The sequence below is a fragment of the Fukomys damarensis genome, unplaced genomic scaffold (genome assembly GCF_012274545.1).
Source record: "Fukomys damarensis isolate Sample0158 unplaced genomic scaffold, DMR_v1.0_HiC HiC_scaffold_14, whole genome shotgun sequence".
In the NCBI taxonomy this organism is placed as follows: Eukaryota; Metazoa; Chordata; class Mammalia; order Rodentia; family Bathyergidae; genus Fukomys; species Fukomys damarensis.
Window position 1 is genome coordinate 24013161 of NW_022900926.1, and position 18301 is coordinate 24031461.

Consider the following 18301-nt stretch of genomic DNA (forward strand, 5'->3'; position numbering starts at 1 on the left):
GGGTCTGGCCTTGGGGAAATTATCAAAATATAATTGTTTCCAGAAACATTACTTTTTACTAAATAAATGCTTAACAGTGTGAAAATGTATTCTCAATTTGATTGTATTATTTATCAATTGCTTTTCCAGAGAGATAAAAATTTGCTTAGGCTTGAGGTTTCCGTCTTTTTTCTTTTCTTTCAAATGTTAAGTTTTCAAAGAATTCAAATTTACTTTAACAAATGTGCTGCAGGCAAAAAGCAGGATATGCTCTTGCATTATAATGAAAAGAGAGCCTCAAAAATTGCTCTCCAGGCAGCCTGAAATGCTGTGCACGTGGGCAAATGATCATGGTGACTTTAGACTTTAGAACGGACTGCCCTGGTGGTATAGAGAATCCCAATGAGGGGGAACTGTTCCTCTGCAGGTCCCACTATTTTTCTTTTGTTTCTGAAATCTATCGTTTCAGAGAGGGCTAATGCCAATTATGTCTCTTAATACATGAATCTATGAGGGTCTCTTTAAAAAAATGGTAAAATAGTGGTCTGTGAAGAGGAGTGTGTACGTGTAAGCTCATGCCTCTGTGACAAGATTTTTGGTGACTAGGACAGGATTCACATTACAGAACCACAAAAGGAAAAGAAAGTACAGATGAAACGACGGGGAAAGGGACTTTCTAATCAAGCATTCCTTATCTCAAACCAGTTCACGATTTCCCACTGAAAACATTTGTCCACCCAACAGTGGTAGGCCGGCTTAGAAGTCCTACCACAGAGTAACAACTGCCAACACCAGCCTCACACACAGGAGTAGGGAAAGAGATGCAAGTACAAAAACAATCTTACCACTTTAGTGACAAATTGCTCATATCAGTCAATTTGCTGAATTAAAGGATTAAAAAAGTATACAGTATCTTTGACAGTATATTCACTTAAACAAAATTAGTTGACTGACTAGAGAAAGGAGGAGTTAAATGGGCTCTTCTTACAGATGACTGACAAGTAACTGGTTTTACTCCAAGAGAATCTGATTTTTTTTTTCCCTACCACTATGGTCTTCAAAACTTTAAATCACAAATAAAATTGATCCTCAAGATCAGTGTTTGGGGATCACAGCAGACAAAGACCCTGAATGACTGAGCAAAGGAGAGAGGGACAGAATAGTGTGGAAAAGTCATGGAGGTTTTCCACATGGACAAGACACACCCTCCTGCAAACAAAGCTTTGGAGCTAAGACTAATTTTATAGAAATGTGATAAAATACTTGAGCCCGGGGAGGGAATAAACAATGGTCCCTTTTTTATTTTTATTTTTTTCATGTCCTCCAAATTCAGCCCCACATGTTAAACCTTTTGTTCTTTTTCCAAACTTCTATTTCCTTTCTGGAGCCCAGACATTTGAGCTGCTGTCAAAAGCAAGAAAGGATGTGTCAGCAGCTCTGGGTGTGCGTCTGCCTTTGTTCTCACCAAGTCTGTCTGCCACGGCTAACTGGCCAGGTGTGACAGGAGGCACTTGGCTGACTTGTCGGAGAGGAGCCACCAGGCAGACTTCTTTTTTTTTTTTTTTTTTTTCCAAAGGCTGTGTCTCCGTTTCTGAAATTTGCTCTGTGTTAATAGCAGTGTGTGTGGGGGGGAGTTTTAAGTGTGATGTTTAAGTATAACATAAGCATCTAAAAAGCAGGCTGTGGATAATAGGATTGGCTGCATTTTCCATAAAAATGATGCAACCCACCTTCTTCATTATCTTTTGTATTTGACTTTCTACTTTACAGGCCAAGGAACAGAAAGCATGAGTTCTGCTTGTGGTTATAGGTCATGTGATACTTTGGTTGCTTTGCAACCTTCAAGGAACTTTGACACAAAAATGATCTTACTGGATTCTCAGATGACTCCATGATACAGGTAGGGTTGGTGGATACCATTTCCCATATGAGGAAAGGAGGGTCAATATGTTATATAATATTGCCAAGGTCACTTTTCACTTCAGTGGTGAGGATTCCAAAAAGCAGCATTGAACTTTTAAAACAGCTATTGGTTTGTTCATTTTTATTCTTTTCCATCACACCAAGCCACCTCAATGAAGGAAAGTTGCATGTATCTTCTTAATTAAAGGGTTTTCAGGTTAAATATTGGTAAAACTTGTTAGTTTGGTAGCCTCAACACCTAAGGTTGTCAGATGACAACCTTTTCAGTATTTCCGTATTCTTTTTTTCCTACAACTTTATCATTTTTCCCACCCAGAATTTCTTGCTTACAGTCAAAATAGTAATAATATTATCCTCTATCTCTCCCTTCTTCCTTCACCTTTTTCTCCTGTTCTATTTCCTTCTCCCCCTCTTTATTATTTATTTATTTATTTATTTGCTTTTTTTTATTGTAGTACTAGGTAATATATGATTGGAATATGAGAACAATGTTTGAGATACTACAGTTTTACATAATGTTTATAGACTTCTGGTGCTTTGTTCATAAAATTATATTTTCTAAAATAATGATTTTCTGTAGAAGTGAATAACAGAGAAGAAAAATGTGGTTTATATACTAATCTAAAATATGCAGTTTAAAAATTAACTTACCTGCTTTGCATGTTTTCTTACTTTAAATTACAGGTACCATGACCAAACCCATGTCTTCCATCTACAAGTCAAATATTTAATGATATTATTTCTTAATAATATGATGAACGTCATCAGTAAGCTATTTTTCATACCAAGACAGAATATCATAATTTAGGGAAGAGAGAAGCCTGAATTCTAATAGGAAGCACTTCTCCTCACTTGGTAATTTCTAAACCCAATGGCATTTTAAAAAGAAGTCAGATCTATCAGTTAACAGAACAAAAATAAGGAAAAGAAGAAATGTCACTCCAGAGCTCTATTAATCCAGTTGTCCTAGTGAAGGTAAGTGCCAAGGGGTGACAGAGATATTTTGCATCTAGATGCTATGTAAAAAGGTCTTTCCCAGGACAATGTCTTTTCTTTACCTCAAGACCAGTGGGTGGCTCTAAAGACATGTGCGCTCTGATCACAGCTGCATAATTAGAAATCATCATCAATCATTTCTACTTCTGTACTCTTATCACCAACACAATTATAACAACCTATATTTTTAGTAAACTTTAATTGCAAGTTTAATTTGATATTTATTTATCACTAAAAGAAGCAGTTTGCTGAACTGATTATGCACATCTAAAATGATGCTTCTGCAGCTAGAAATAAAACTTCCCACCAGGCATAAGCAGGATTTTCAAAAGAAAAGTATCTGTCTCTTGCTGTTGGGGGATGGTGTTTCTAGTCTTTCACCTTTAATGTGAAAATGAGTATTCATGTGGGATGGCTTTTGACTACCTATTGGAAAATGCATATCAAGTAACAAATGTATAATTTATGGCACTGATTGCTTTAAGCAGAGAAGCTTAAAAATGAGATTTTGCATCTCAGGTCATTCTCTAGGGGAGGCAAACATATGGTAATTATTCAGAATTGAAACTTGCCTGTGAAATATACAACAAAGAGGAAAAGGAACTTAGAGAAAGGTCAGAGAAACAAAATGTTCCACCACTCTCAGAAATATTTTCTTGTCTGTTTCTGTAGGAAGGGATGAAATGGTTGTTAGTAGTTTTGAATGCTACGTTAGCTAATGCTACTTGCACAGTGGTGGTTTTCTCTTGGGATTGAACACTGATGCTCTGTGTACTCTCTTGGGGGAGGGAAGAATGGCTGTATCAATAGGAGTTGAGAAATGTCCTCTAGCCAAGGTCAGGACTTGAAGGGGTAATGGCTCAATTTCATTTATGATTTCTATGCATTTTTATAAAGATTCCATAGATGAAATTGATCCTTTAATAGACTCAAGAACAAAAGCCTGATAAGGAAGATGAATAACAAAAATTTGTCACTATCAGATTTACTGTAGGTCTAGAACGACTGGCTTATAAACATCAAGTCAGGTGTTGTCAGCAGCCTGAAGTATGAAGGAAGCTCTTCTATAAAGAAAGGTATTTGCCCTAATGTTCTGAAATGCAATCTGAGACTGGTTACGGAAGTGTACTGAATGTTCTTAATGAGAAGGGTAAGGACAAAAGGACAGGGGCAGTCTCCAAAGTAGTGCTAAAGCCCTTCAATGCCATCCAGGAACTGGTGATTTTAAAATACAGATCACCAAAAAGAGTACAGATGAATGTCGTAGCAAATCAAACTGAGCACGATATGATAAGCCAACCATTTTACTCATACAAGAATGAGGAGTTCTAAGAAGAGAGATGTTGGACTTTAAAATGCTCTGTGAACTAAGAATAATACATCCTTATCTGACATCTTATTTCCTGTGTTAGTAACTTTGTTTGTTTCTAGTATTGATTTTAATGACTTCCTTGGAAAAAATAAATTTTGTCCAATTTAAAAAGAGAGGATGGTTGGGGATTTAGCTCAGTGGTGCTGCACCTGCCTTGCAAGCTCAAGGTCATGAATTCAATCCCTGGTACAAAAAAAAAAAAAAAAGAGAGAGAGGAATAGCCATTAAGAGTAGGATAGACTACATAGACTAGAATATTGTGTACATGTGTTTGGTACTAGCTACAAGCATCAGCTTTGATGGATCTCAAAAGTATAATATTGAGCAAAAACAAATTAGTGGAATATATATATATGGTTCCATCTACATAAAGTTCAAAAGCAGGTAAAATTAAACAGTATATTTTTAGGAATGCATACATACATAGTATTGCTATAATGAAAAACAAGGAACAACTAATATAAAAGTCAAATTGTTGTTTTTTAGAAAGAGGGAGTAAAAGACAGGACAGTATCATCAGTTTAGGCAGAGGGCAACACAAATAGTGTTAGTGTCCTGTTATCTACGATGGTGGCAGGTGTTGGCATGCCATTATTATTTGATAAATGAAATATGTGTTATTAAATACTCATATAAATGTATGATTTATAATTTTTTTACAGATATGGGTCAATTCTTATAGTTTCATTTCATTTCTTGAAATCTAAACATTTCTATCTTCAGAGGAGGAGATTCTTGATCCAGAGAAACCTATGAAGACAGCCAAGATAAATCTCTGTTTCCTTCTAGGCCCAGAGTTTGACTGTGTTTTCTATTCTCCCACCCAGGTAAATTGAATTGCATTCTACTCACCAGATGCATAAGCCTCCTAAAAGCCTGGTTCTGGTGCCTCCACACACACTCCCATCAATGGTTATGTGCAGTGATTTCAGAGCGCTAGGAGATTATAGTGTTTTGTGAAGGATCAGCAAATTTTTCTTCAAGAGGTTAGATGATACATACTTTAGATTTAATCGATGACATAGTTCTCAGTTCTCTCCCTCCTCATTCTTCTTGTCTTCCTCTTTTTTTCTTCTTCTCCTCTTTCTCTTCCTTTTTAAAATGAAAAAAAGAAAGGCTTAGTTTTCAGCATTGTACTGTGTTTGGCCTTTTGACCATAGCTCTCCGATCCTTACACTAGAGAAAGATCTTGAGCTTCAGAATACTGATGTAAAGCAAAATCCCTCTCTCACTTTTCTTTTTATTCCAACTCCCAGTCCTTGCAACTGATTTACTTTGGCTATGATGAAAGTGATCTTTTTTTTTTATTATGTTTCCTCTGAACTATAGATGTGGGACCTTCTGTGGTTCCAACTGCAGAAGCAAACAACTAGGGTGAGTTTGAAGCAAGCAGAGTTCTAATGTGAAGAATTTGGGATTCATCCACCCCAATTAGTCCTCTTCACTGCAAGGTTGCTTGAGCCACATATGTCTCATTTATGACTACTTTGTTTGGTTCATGCCTAGGGAACCATCATGATTAAATCCATCTGCCTTCTCCAGAGCAGTCTGATTTAGAACCATAGTTTAAAAATCCAACTGCAGATATTATCAAGGTCTGAGAGAATCCAGAGGCGACCGTGGAGTGAATGACAAAGGAAGAGGAAATGTGTTTCACTACACAAACATGATCTGCAAAGCGTCTGAAACTTGAGGTATGTTTGACTCATGATATCAACTCTCTCTTCCTCACTTTTCTGAAATAACTCACAACTGTCAAGCATCTTCTCTCGTTCTTCTTCTTAGTCCCTACTGATGCTTGAAAACTCACCATGGCCAGTATGTCCAGGTAGCTTTGGGAGCAAGTCAGAGTGGTGTAAGGAAAGACAGAAAACATCACGATAGCCAGGTTCCCTCAGACACTTTGGCAGGATGGTGCTAGTCTAATGTGAAGGCAGTACACCTTCACCTGCATTTGCACTTATCTGGGCACTAAGTTGCCATTTGCTTCCCAGTGCTAACTCTTGTTTTGTTCCTTGAAGCTGCAAACTATCTCAAGGCTGTGATTTTTCTATCTGTAGCACACTCTGTCTTATTTTGCTCACTCACATGTGAACCTTGAGAGACAGGAAAAAGGCAACAGAGTCTTGCACCTGTCCTTGCAATATACTTCTAGAAGCAAATAAATGAATCTTGTTTTGATGGAGATATAAACAAAATATTCTATAGTGTAGCAGGTCTACAGTTTGTAACAATTTGTTACATACTTTATAAAGAAGTAGTAGAAAAAAGTGCAAAGACTTCCAACACTCTCTTTCTCTCTAACACACACACAAACATACAATGATAAATGTTTGAGAAGATGGAAATGCAAATTACCCTAATTTGATCATAAAACATTGTATACGTGCATTCTGTACCCCATAAATGCACATAAATACAGTTTTTTTAAAGGCACAAAAAAGTGATAGCTTTCTCAAAGGCTCCCTCTTTTAGGTTCTGACCTTTCTGTTCTGAAAGAGTGTTCATATACAGATGGTCTCCCTGGAGTAGGCTGCATATTAGATCTTAATTCTCAGAAACTACAGAGATTGCACTCTTAACACCTTATTTATGTGACTTTAGAGTCTACCAGCCTTGGTTAACTATTTGGTACACAAATACTAGCAATGTATTCATAGCTCATTTGTTAACCTTTCTGGGGAACCAGTTTTCAGTCCTCTGAGAAACACCACTGTGTGCCTTTAAGAAGCAACAGAAACTTGATAGCATAAGAACTGACCTAATTTCTGGCTGTGCTGGTGCCTTGTGCTTAATAGCTGCCATCTTCCTGGTACTCTCCCCTGGGCCAGGATTCTGAGTGCCCCACACCCAGTGCCCCACACCTGCGTCTGATGCTTCTGGGAAGCCAAAGTGTGGATAAGATTTGGGGTGAGTGGCAGTTTGGTTTTCCTCTACCCTTCCACACTTGGACGAACACATATCTAGTTTGTTTAGGGTAGTCTGGATTGACATGAAGGGCAGTGGTAAAATTGACTCTGTTTAATCTTCTGTCTTTCTTTTAACACATTTATTTGAAATATAACTCAATAAAAAGTGTAACTCTCCTGTAAGTTTCATGAAATCATGAAATGTTTTTCTTACAGAAAGATTGGTTTATTTAATTAATTTGTAAGGAATTATAGACTGATCCTCCACCAATGAATGAAAAGTTGAGCAGCTTTAGATTTTAAAATATCTTGAAAGGTCACAGCCCTTGTTAAATTTTTTCATAAGAAAATTCATAGAGAGTTGCTGAGAAGCAATCATATTCTTAGAAAGCTTCTCATTGCATTCTCAACTGGGTCAGTCCCGAGGTTATTCTGGGAGCTGAGTACGTTCACTTTCTGAATTAGATTCTGACACATATTTTTTTTAACAATTTCTTGGTCTTTTTTTGAAAACTGACAGGCATATGGAAAAGTTAATAGCTTGGTGAATATAATGTGCTTATGTCTGCAAACAATAGAGAGGTTAAAAAGGTGCCCTACATTTTACTGTGAATCTTGCTAGGCACATTAAAAATGCAAACCCAAACCTGACATAAAAGAAGTGCAAGAGATCATGGCCCTTTGATCTGCTTGGCAGTTTTTCATTTTGTCATCAATGTTTTAATTTTCATTGAGACGAAACTGCTTAGATCTCAGGCTCAGATCACTATATACTGTAGTGTGGGGTCTTTAGAATTAAAAAGGGGAAGCAAGGTTCTTGGGGAAATGTTACTTCTATGAAATATAGGCGTATCTGATCAAAATGGCAACTTCTAGGTTACTTTTGGGGTAATTTAAAGGTAAATCTGAGGATGGCTGTTGTGTGAATGATCATAATCCCTTTCATGGTTGCTCCTCATTTATGACTGTCACTAAGGAGATATGAACAAGACTTATCTAAATAGTAAGATTATCCTGTCACTGATAATTTCGTTATTTTCTACAATTCTTGCAATATTTCAGTTTATATTTGGAAAATAGCTGTCAAAAAATAAAAATTGCCTCATAGTTCATAAAACAATATGTCATCTTCAAACTAAAAATGAATACTTTGCTTTACAGCATGAAGAGTCCCATTCCTGGGACTGCTAACCCATCTGTCCACAGCTTTACTGAAAATTTTCTACAAGTAGTAGAAAAAAGTTCAAAGACTTCCAACACTCTTTCTCTCTCACACACACACATAAACATACAAACAACAATAAATGTTTGAGATGATGGGAATGCTAATTACCCTAATTTGATCATAAAACATTCTATGCATGCATTCTGTACCCCATAAATGCACACAAGAAGCCCCAATTTAGACAGATAATTTATGAAGGAGAGCATAAATTCATGGGAAGGACAGAAACTTCATGTTGGCAGCTTTTGATGCAATCAAAGGAATGGGGGCAGCCTCTCTTCTCCTGGAAGATTTTGCTTGGAATCTTCTTTATTTTTGCATGGCTGCCACCTTCTTGTCCTATTTGAAGGTCACCCTGGAACAATCTTTCTGGCCAGCTAATCTAATTGCGTGTTTAACTGTATAATTATACATGCAGCATTTATCACTACTTGATACTTTGGGGTTTGGTTTATTTAGTGGCAACCTTCTTACAATTGCAGAGCGTGAACTTTGTTCCATTCAAGTTGTAACCCAGCACCTAGAATAGTGTGTGATGGGTGTTATGATTTGAGCAATGCCTCCCAAAAAGCTTTGCTGATGTCCTAATCCCTAATATCTCCAAATAGCCTTATTTGGAATGGGTCTTTTGCAGATATAATTAGTTAAGATGTGGTCATAAGGAATAAGATGTGCCCATAATCCCAAAGATAACTACTCTTATATATGTTTTTTTAAAAACAGGAGAGAGAAACACACATAAAGAACACTATATGAAAAACAGACACCTGGAGAAGCTGTCCATGTACAAAGGAGGCAGCGATTTGAGTCTTATTGCCACAAGCTAAGGCATGCCTGGGGCTATAAAAAGCTTGAAGAGGCATAAAAGGATCCTTTCCCCCAAAGCTTCCACAGAGCAAGGCCCTGTCACCACCTCAATTCGCTTTTCAAATCCTGAGTGCTGACATTCCGCTCTTGAATCAGCCACCCAATACCTGCCTTAGAAATGAAACTGAAGAAAAAATAAAGTTTTTGTCAGAAAGACACACTGTATAGTAAGCAGACTACCAATCAGTTATAGTTTGTTATTTTGGCTTTAAATAATACTGCTAAAATTTTATCAGAAATATGTGTAGAAGAAAGATTCTTATCATAATTTTATGCTCATTAGTTTAGTAAATTTGCAAGTTTCAGCTGACATCATTCGATAATTTAAAAATACATTTTTTTTTTTTGCTTTTTTTCTTTCTTTTTTTTTTGCAGCATAGGTAGTATACATTTGATGCACTGTAGGGAATGTGGTAGTTGAACTGAAGCCAATTCCAGTCTTTCAAGAGAAATTTACATGACATTCCCAGTGGGCAGATTAAAAAAAAACAGGATGAATCACTGTCAAAAATGGTGGAGAAAAGTATTCTGGGGTCTTAATTCTCAACACAGCCAAAGTGGAGAGAGCTAAGAAAATCCAAATTCAAAATATAGTCACTGTTAAAAATTGATTTTTAATGATTGTTTTTAAAAAGTCTGAAATCACTTAAAGAACCATCATATGTACATGTGTACATTTGTGTGGCCTGACAATTTTTTTTCTGTGAAGGCCTTTGTAAAGCTACTATAGCAAGACCTTCTGTTTACAACAAATAACTCCTCATAGAACAGTGGTAGTTTCTTCATTTGCTCCTTGGTAACATAAAAGCAAGTTCTTCAGTACGTATGTTGTTCTATACTTGCAATTTACTCACCTGTGCAAAATGCATAGAACTAAGCACAAAGAAGCAAACGGATGGGCCCAAAACAGAGCAGGCTTTGCAGAGAGTCGTGTGCAGGGCTGAGAGTGCATCCGGGCTCTAGCTGAGCAGCATCCTCGCCATGGCTCGTCATCTATACTGTGTGGCCCAGTGTCTCCTAACTTCCTGGAATCAAACCAAACCAAGCAAAACAATAAAAATGTCAATTTGTCTGTGTTTTGGAATTCCAAACTCCTCTTACTGGAACACTAAATCTTTCAATCTTACTGGATAAATGGGCCTTCCAAAATTAACAGCATTCTCGTGGTTTGTTTTTAAAATGCAGTGGTTCCAACACGTGTCTCATATATTTTAGCGACTGATTTTAAATGCTACTCCACCATTCTTCTAATCTTTGCGTCAAAATGTTATGTCATTAAAATTAAGCTTTGTTTTTAATTTTGTAAATAGCTTGAAAAAACTCGCTCTCCTTGGAATATTAATGAAGTCTTACATGTGAGCACATGGTAGGGAAAAAAGCAATCTAAAACCAGTTGCTAGCTTATTTCATGATTTGTCATTCGTCCCTCCCAAGTGGACTTGTTGGTCAAATGATTCCCAAATCTGATTCATTGTTTTCATTTATAAGAAAGCATCTCATATAAAGAAGGGGTTGTATTTTAGCAGCACTATCACCAATAACCATATCACTTTCATCACTTTTTAATTTGTAGAAAATCCAGCAGTATCTGTTAAGTTGGCAAGATGTCAGTGTATGGATTGTTTTTAAGTGGGAATAGCTGATTCAGTTCCGCATGAAGTTGGGGATTCATATCAGGCCAGGTGAGAACTTCTGTGTCTTACACTTCCATGTCAGGTAGACTCGTAGAGTAACAGAATAATATTGATACAGAGATCTGAATAAATCAAATAAGACCTCTGCCTTCCCACTTAAGTTGAGAATGCTCTTTCAAGGGTATCATTGGGATCATGTAGTTATGCATGCCCAGAGTAAAGCCACAGATAAGAACTGCAAGGTGGAATGCGGTGGGTATGAGTGTGTGTGTGTGTGTGTGTGTGTGTGTGTGTGTGTGTGTGTTCACATATATATGTGTGCCTGAAGAGAGAGGTTTAACAAGTAAATAACATCTATATTTTATATATTTAAGACAGCACCTTGCTGAGAGTATTATCAAATAATTTTATATATGTGTGTGAATCTGCCAAAATAAAATCCATTAATCTGCATAGCCAATAAAAAAAAGATAGGAAATAACTAAAATACCAAAAGAATCAATTAAAAGTTTGAGCCAAAAAAACACTCCAGATTATAAAAAACAATACAACTTTTTCATAAAACTTTAGGAAAAAATATTTTAAAGTTATTTTCGGTTTGAGGCAAATATTCAGAATTATGGAGAATCCAAATTCATTCAGCCTAGAGAAAATGCTTAAGAAGAGTTGACTAATCAGTGCTTTTACTATGCTGCTGAAGTAGAGGTGATTTACCAGGCTAGTGGAATCCAGGTAGGATTTTGTCATTTTTTGTAGTGCTGAGGATCTGATGCAGGACCTCATGCATGCTGGGTACTGAGCAACATTCCCAGTCCACAATCCACGGTTTTTGACTGCAGAGCCTCAGTTCCAACACATAGCTCTTTGAAGAAAAGTGCAGCATTAACCTCTATTAAATTTCATCTGTGGACAGATACAATCATTATTGACAAGTATTTTTATTTTCACAAGCTGTGGTTCAGAGCTCAACTTCCCAGTCTTCCTTAGTGGGAATTGGTTCCACTTCTTACTACATGTGTGATCATAATTTGTTCACTTTAAATTCTCGGATACTTATTTTCCTCAGTATTAAATGAATATCATAAATGAACCTTCCTTGTTGACAAGGATTACGAGAGACAACATTTGCAAAATGTTTAACAGAACTTGGCATATAAATGTTGGCTCAATGAAGAATGAAAAAGAGAAAACAAAACAAACCTTTGTATATATGAGGGACGGAGAAGATGGAGTGGAGGGAGACTGTATGCCTATTTTACAAATGAGAAAAACTAGAGTTGAGTAAACTTCAGTAATTAGCAAACAAGTTGCAAAACCAGAATGCAACGTTGTATGAGACAGAACCCCAAAACTGGATAGGTCTGCTACATCATAGTGCCCTCTAATAAGAGAATCAGACCATCCACTCTCACAGCTGGTTTCTGTGCCCCTGCTGAGTTCCACCAGCCCTTTGGCAGCTTCCCAGCTCTCCCAAAAATCTGCCAAGCTCTGAATTGGGTGCCATCCAGGTGGCAGAAGTCAAGGAGAATATTCAGGTGACAGTGCAAATATCACTCCAGGCTGAAGTCTGGAATGTGACCTTGGCTTCCTTTAGCTAATTTTCAGTTCTCAAGGATGGGTCCCATATTCTCACTTTCTGTAGGATTCACTCACCCTGTGCCCAACACAGTAAGAATGGCTCTGTCTCAACTCTGCCAAAAATTGTGACCTTGTCCATGTTGCTTACCTCTTCAGAGCCACAGAAAGGCACATCCTCATCACACCACTGACTACCTAACTCTTTCTACAGAATGAGACCCTAAAATATTCTTTTAAAACATTTTTCATTGAAATAAACCTTGCATTAAGAAAAAATGTACAAATTCTGTAAGTGTACAAAGAATTAATTTTATTAATTTTCAAAAGCATACTTTTTTACCATTTGTAAAATGGACACAAACATAATTACACAACATGTTCTTTTGAATCTAGCTTCTCTCCCTTAATAGTATGAGTGTGAATTCACTCTTGTTGCTTTATGTAGCTACCATTCATTTTTATTGCCCTGTAGGAAGGGGTCAAGCCACCACTTTATAATAAAGTTTTATTGCAACATCTTCAGGCTAATTTTTAGTATTTTCTACAGCAGCTTTTATGATACAATGGTAGAGTTGTATTTTTTGGAGGAGTTGCTTATTTTTGTTGTTGCTGCTGTTTATTTTGTTTTGAGACAGAATCTGTGTAGTTCCGGCTGGCTTCCTGCCCCACCTCATGAGTGTTGGGATTCCATGCCCCATTACATCTGCCTCAGTGGCAGAGTTTAATTACAGACAGTAAGGATGGCAAACGTCTAGCCCTTTGCAGAAAAACGTCTGCCAACATTTACTCTAATATCCAATCATATTAGCACACCTTCTTTATCCATTCTATTCTCGATTGGCATACAAATTGTTTCTAGTTTTGGGTAATTACAAATAGCACTTTTGTGAATGTTTGTGTACATGTCTTTCTGGGGCATATCTGTTAAGAGTACAGAATATATATATATATATATATATTTTTAAAGATCTTCAGCCAATTCTCATGTTCAGCCTGGCTGGGAGCATCTGCTATAGAGGTATAATCTAACCAAAAGTGTTTAAAATGTCTTTCTAAAGGTCATTCAAAAACTTATTGGCAGTACTGAGATTGATAGATAACCAAGTCCACATTTCTTGGAACAATTCTGGTGTGCTTTTTTCATTTTGTTTTGTTTTGTTTTAACTATAGTCCTTGTAATCGTTATCTTCAGAACATTAAATTAGGAGGCTCTAATGAATATGTAAACTTATTCCAGGTCCCTCATAAAAAAAAAGTGACTCTTTTCTGTACTTAGTGGGATACATTTTGATATCAGGAAACTCACATACCCTAAGAGAATTTTCAAGAAGGAAAGGATTGTATCAATCACTTACCTCAATATCTTCATGTTATAAATTAGCAAGTTGAGGCTTGGAGATACTAATAGTTTGCCCAAAAGAGATGTTTTGTGTCTTGGCTTTTAGCATGTACTACAAAATTATTTGAACCTGCCATTTTTGTCTTTGCAGTTTATACTGTTTTAGTCAGACACAATATATGAGTGTGTTGATCTAACAATTTAAGCAGTACAGAAAGGATGAAAATGAAACCAATAGTCTCTCCTGTTCCAACTGTACAGCCCCACTCCCAGAGACAGGCAGCCTCTTTTAACAATTTTTTCATTATTCAAATGTAAGTATATAAAATGCATATGGCTAGTACAAACCTACAGCTTTGATAAGGAGGAAATGTAATTTAATTTTTGTTTAACTCAAAGTAATTTCTGAATTACAGATCCATCCTTCTACTTCGGAGAAGATTCTGCCCCCGTTCATTTGGAATATCTTTCTTTTCCCCACCGGTGTGCCTAAAACTCAGAGTCTACATATAGCCAAGGAACTGAGTAGGAGTGGGGAGAAGGTTCTGGTCCTTGGTAGTCAGAGCGACACTGGAGAGCATCACTGTCTGGGCTTTGGCTACTGCCTATCAGTGATGTTAGCCCCTGGTGGGCAAGAATGGTTTCTGTGCCATTCTCAGGCCATGGTTACTTGTGCCAGGCTGCCTGAACCCATGCCTAACCCAGCTCACCACCACTGCTTCTCTTGCAGGTTCTTGCCAGCATCTCTGGCCTTCCCTCGGAAGTGGAGGCCCTGCTTTCCCTTGGTTTAGACCCTAAAGACTTAGCTGAAGTTCTCCACCTTGCTCAGGCTCTCTGGCAACACTTTCTAATGTCCATCAAATGCATGTTAAGTACATGTATGAATGGGCCAAAAAGAAATTCAGTAATCTCACAACCAATAAAAAAGCAAGAAAAAAATTTTAATCTAATTTTGAGATAAGGTCTCACTAATTTGCCCAAAGTTGGCAATCCTGCTTCAGCCTCCCCAGTAGTTGGGATTATAGGACCAGGCCACCGTGCCCTGCCTATATTTGCATTTTTATTTCTGTCATGTAACTATTCAGAACTGAAATGATAGATAAAGCATGTAGATTTACATTTTAATAAATTCTAGTAGATCATTTTTAGCTAAAGAAATTTATAGAACATCCCTAGAACATTTATTAGGCCAACATTTCACCAAAACTGAATGCTAGGACTCATTATGCTGTGCTGGTAGGGACACTGTTCCCCCCACCCCAAGTGCTACCCAGATTTGACTTCTCTCACTGCTAACATTGATGTCAAACATCTTCTCTTCTGTTTATTGACCCTTTGCCTTTTCCTGCTGTGAATTGACTACTCACATTTGTCATTTTTAATTAATTTGTAAGAGTTCTTCATGTATTAGGGATACATTGTCCTATGTGTCAGAAATACTTTTTTTCTCAGAAGGTCACAGTAAATTAACTGTAAAGTCAAAATTTTGTTGCTCAAGTAGCTTCTCTTCTATTGCAATACTTTTCTTTGCTGCTTTTCTTCCTCCAGCTTTTATTTCTAATTTGCACTCATTTTATTTTTGAAAAGTTGGAAAGGTACAGAAAGCATCATATGGTTTTTATTCTAAGCTTTATTATAGATGGGAAGGAGATGAAATTGAGTATCTGTTTCATGTCAAACTAACCAATTTCCTATTAAACCCCATAGTTTGGTTTTTGTGTTTTTGACTGCATTACCCTTGTTTATAAATGCAGTCAAGTGAGCATATTTCCCTAAATACAATATCTATGTTCATTTAATCAAAATAGATCCATTTTGCCTATTATCCAATTTATAAACTGAAGTAGGTAGAATGATGGTTCTTGTGCTATCATACCTACTGCTGCCTCCTACAAACTTTGAAAATCTTTATATTGCTGGAAGCATTCTGCTTAATAGCCCCCACAGTGGGTTTTTACCCTCATTTCCTTTCCATTTATTCTTAGTAGTGTTTGCCAGATGAGGATCTATTTTGGCTGGGAATGCTGTTCTTTTCCTAGACCAGGAAGTGAGCTCCATGAGCTTTGTCTCTGCTCCCAAGCTGTTAGACATATCAGACAGGGAGTTCTGTCATCCAGGCTCCAGGAAGGCTTCTCCAATGATGAAACAACCAAACAATTGTTACTATTGACAATGGCCCAAAAGGAGAAGTATTCTTAGAACAATAAGAAAAGGGAAAGTCGGCCACCAAGCAGGAAAGAAGGCTTTAAAGCAACATCAGACTCAGAGACATAAATGTTCTTGAAATGTAAACAGCTGGCCACAGCCCTTCTCCAAATAACAATGTAAGGACAGCTTGCCATGTGCCAGGCACTTGACACACACAATTATCTCTAATCTCATAACCACTTTATTGGGCAAGTATTATCTGGTCTGACATTGAAGAAAGAAGGGCACAAAGACACTGTAATAACCTAAACATGGCCCAGTGACTGCTGAATGTGACATTCAAGCCCAAACTTGTATAAAAGAGACCACATTGCTCTGAGCTACCATCTTTATAAAGTAAAAATAGATGAGAAGTTTGTAATTCTTCAAGAGTGGATCTATAATCTTGTTACAAAAAGCACAAGGCAGTGCTGAGAGCACCATGAGTAGTTTGAAAAATGTTCTTTTTCTTTTCAGTTTCTCTGAATATTGCAAAGGCAATGGAAACTGGAAGAAATTTGTGTGTGATAGTCAAACCGCCTTCCTTGTCACATGCACAATGGATACCCGAGGTCTTGTGCAAACTCTGAAAATGATGCATAGAACAAATGCTTATTCCGCTTACAGTTACTTTAAAATCTTAAAGATGAATGTGTAGGTAAAAGAACTGAATTAACACTAATCAAAACATGAATTTTCTACAGAACTTGAGTTATTAGTCTGTATTTGTATATCTGTGGCATCTGAGAAATCAAGAGTTATTGATAAATATTTGGTCTTCTTTCTATTAGATTTTAATATTTCTCTGAATGTTTCTATTAAATGTTACCATAAAGGAAGCATGCCATTTAAAATAAGCAAGAGAGGGCCAGGGATTTAGTTCAGTGTTTCTGCCGCCTGCCTCACAAACACAAGGACCTGAGTTCAATCCCTGGTACCAAAAATAAAATAAAATAAGCAAGAGATGAAAATAACAGTGAGATGTTAGAGTGATCTCTAACAGTGAGATGCCCAGCATGTAGAGGAGAGGGGGATTTCATGTTCTACTAGCTTTTGTTGATAACACTCTTATGGATTCATTAACAATTTACTAGTTACCATCATAGAAAGCAAAGAAGTCAGAGAAAGGGCAGGTATGCCATGAAATGGTACTGGGGTGGTAAGAATAGGGTGATGGTATCAGGACCATTTAGGGCAATGAACATGGGAAGGAGAATGAATTAGAAAGCTGGAAGGGATGTTATGGACTACATTGTGCCTCTCTATCAATGTCTTTTTTTTTTTTTTTTTAAGGTAAGGGGATTGAACTCAGGTCCTTGTGCTTGCAAGGCAGGCAGTGGAACCACTGAGCTAAATCCCCGGCCCTAACATTGTGCCCCTCTAAATTCATATGTTGAAGTCCTTACTACCAATGTGACTTTATTTAGAAATGGGAGCTTTGAAGAGGTAATCAGGCTTAAAAAAGATCATCAGATTGGGGCCCTTGTGATGATTAATACTTTCAAGAAGTGACACCAAAAAGCTTGTTCTCTCTCTCTCTCTCTTTCCCTCACCAACTCCATTTCTCCCTACCTCTCTTCCTCTCTCTTTCCCTCCCATGTGATGACACAGAAGTCACCATCTGTGAAAATGAAGATAACCTTCACCGTGGAACAAATGGAATTGGAAGGCCTCTTGATCTTGGATTTCCCAGCTTCCAAAACTAAGAGAAATAAATTCATCTTGTTTAAGCCATCTACTTTATATTTTGTTATGGCAGCCTAAACTTATAAAAAGAATGAGCAAGAAAGCATTAAATGGGCCAGGGATTGAGCTCAGTGGTTCCACCACCTGCCTTGCAAGAGCAAGGACCCGAGTAAAAAGCATTAAATTAAAAAATAGTTCTTCAAAGAAAGAAGCAGATTTTTCCATCTTTTTGCTTAAAGGTACCTGAAATATGTTGTTATGTTATGTTACATTAGTTATGTTATGCTAACATGATCAATCTATGGGACGTACTAGAATTTAAGATGGTGGCCAAACCCACAATCCTCTTCTTATCCAAAGGTACTTCCTATCCACATCACCTGCTGAGCAAAGTACTCTGGGAAGTTCCTTAGGCATAGGTAGCTACATTTTTCTCCACGTCAGTGTGCTATTCACAGCAAACTGAATGAGGGGGTTACCTAACCCAAAGGCTCTGAATCTTATCAGATCAGCAACTTATGATATGATCTAATACCAAAAGCTCTACTCTCTAGGAATGATGGTGATCAACTGGATCAACTCAATCCTTTCTCTTAAGACTTTGAA

At 37.2% G+C, this 18301-nt stretch overlaps 1 long non-coding RNA gene across 1 annotated transcript in view; it reads left to right on the top strand.

Moving 5' to 3' along the window:
* LOC117285983 overlaps window positions 1-9375 on the top strand; it is a 15888-nt gene extending 6513 nt beyond the window's left edge. The window contains exons 2-6 of the long non-coding RNA XR_004517093.1: window positions 1750-1879; window positions 2587-2877; window positions 3882-3974; window positions 4994-5964; window positions 9128-9375. This is a non-coding gene — a long non-coding RNA (uncharacterized LOC117285983). The remainder of the gene's footprint in view (window positions 1-1749; window positions 1880-2586; window positions 2878-3881; window positions 3975-4993; window positions 5965-9127) is intronic.
* Window positions 9376-18301: the final 8926 nt, after the last annotated feature.